This window comes from Etheostoma cragini, chromosome 22 (genome assembly GCF_013103735.1).
Source record: "Etheostoma cragini isolate CJK2018 chromosome 22, CSU_Ecrag_1.0, whole genome shotgun sequence".
NCBI lineage: Eukaryota > Metazoa > Chordata > Actinopteri > Perciformes > Percidae > Etheostoma > Etheostoma cragini.
The window spans coordinates 1540065-1542254 of record NC_048428.1 but is presented as its reverse complement, the minus strand read 5'-3'; positions in this window follow the sequence as shown (position 1 = coordinate 1542254).

The following is a 2190-nucleotide window of genomic DNA, read 5'->3' as shown; positions in this document are numbered from 1 at the left end:
TTTTGGGTGAATAGGAAATGTAAAAGCTGAAAATATAGGTGTAAAAAATGTAAAATCAAGTCCAACAGACGTGTCATCAACTATTCCTCCCTGGTTGTTTGTGATGCCATCACTAGATCTAAATATCCAGCAAGTGGGAAAGAAGTCTGAGCAGAGATATACTGGGAATATAGCAGCTGTAGCCTCGTTCCAACCGATTAGTTACAGGAACGTAGAACCACAGGTCTACTCACTACTCCCCCCCCCCCAAGACCCTGCCCCGAAGTAGCAGCTGAAAGAGTTCCAGGAACTGTGGGTAGAGGAACTTAATAATCCACAATCCAGTCGGAACACAAGAAAAAAACATCAAAAATCAAAAATCCCTCCGGCTGTAACGCGGCTATTATATTGAGCAACACTTTGGAGAAAAGTTGTAGATATTCACAGATGGTTCAAACGATCCTGAGACTGAATGTACTGGGACCCAGTTTACACTCCACACTATAAGATATGTATTATGAGGAGAGCCACAGATCATTTATCAGTTTATACTGTTGCTAATATACTAGCATTGAAATAAATTGTTTGAAGAAATTAATAAAAGTAATGCACTAATTGCTTTGGATAGTTTGGCAGTGCTTACAAGCATAACAACAGTGAAATCATGCAGACAAGATCTACTTTGTTTTGTACACAATGTACAATAAGGAAGTAAAGGTTTGCTTTGTGTGGGTTCCTGTCCTTGGAGGTGGGAACCATGATGCTGACATATCGGCCAAAAGTGAGGGAAAAGCAGTTATTAAGCATCAAATGGAAACGGTCCCTATGGCTCTGAAAAGGAAAAGGAAGACACTGAGATTAGTATTAAGAGGAGCTAAAATAAGCTTTACAGTAGATAAAGGACTTGGAGATGCAGCATGGGGGGTGTTGGCCCGGATGGGGGCGCCACGCATTTTAACAGGATGGCATTTGCCTGGTTTGGAGAAGGAAATCAGCTTATTACTCGAGGAGCACCAGGAAGCCTCTGTCTGGAAGTAGAGGACGAGTCTCTCTCAGTTGGGACGGTGGGATGTATCTGATCATTTAGACTGGAGGGAAAATGACTCATGGCCTATAATGGATAGAGTAACGTTATAGTAAGACTTTGTGTATGTAAGGTAGGCTAGTATTATGTAATATTTAGCTACTTAAAGTAATAAAAGTAGCCTACTTTATTTCTTGCTATCCAAGATCAGACACAGACATAGCAGGACTTTACTCAAAACCACCATGTTTATTACCATATATGAAGAAATGGGAAATGTATGAAATAAATACGAAATAGGTAAACATGGGATTTGTTGTCATGACTACACAAAGGGACCACATTATACTGTATACAGTATGTCAGGAACACAGGGAATCCTTCCTACTCCAACACACTGGCTGGTGCTAATGCATCGCTATGGTGGTGCCCTGAGTAAAGAAGAAAAATGTAAGGAAAGCTACTTCCGGATAAAGAACGAATCGCTTATCAACAAAACATGACAATATTACCCATATTTACTGCATGCTAATCTGGTTCCTCCTGCTGTATCGAAGACTGAGCCCCCGTCGATACACAATCCCCCCTAGACCTGAACCAAACCCGATCCCTAATCGGCATTTATTCTATTGATTTTTTCACAAGGCGTGTCAGGAGCATGGATGTTGTTACTCCCCGATGTGAGTCGCGCATGCGCCACTTTGCAACGAGTGAAGATGTGAGTTGCGCATGCGTCAGTTTGCGACAAGTAACATACAGGATACTAACGAGAGATTCTGAAATGTCACTACAGTAAAAATGGACCTACTTTACGAAGTTTATTCACTGCTGGCTACAAGTTAGCATCAAACTCAACAAGGTTGTCAATTTAATGGCGTTTTGAGCTAACCTTAGCAATAAAACAACCGTAAATAGCTAAAACGTTTTTGAAATGACTGCTAGCTTAGCTACAAGCTAGCAGTCCAACACAACAAAGGCTGCCGCTTGAATGGTGTTTTGAGCTAACGTTAGCAACCGTAGATAGCTAAAACGTTTTTGAAATGATTCTCATCTTCTGGTATTGTTTATAATGAGAAAAGTTTATTATTTCGTGGATTTAACTAATTTCTATACACGTTACGCTGTAACATCTGAGCATGCGCGACTCAAATGTGCACTCGACTCACATCAGGGAGTGACAGATGTAT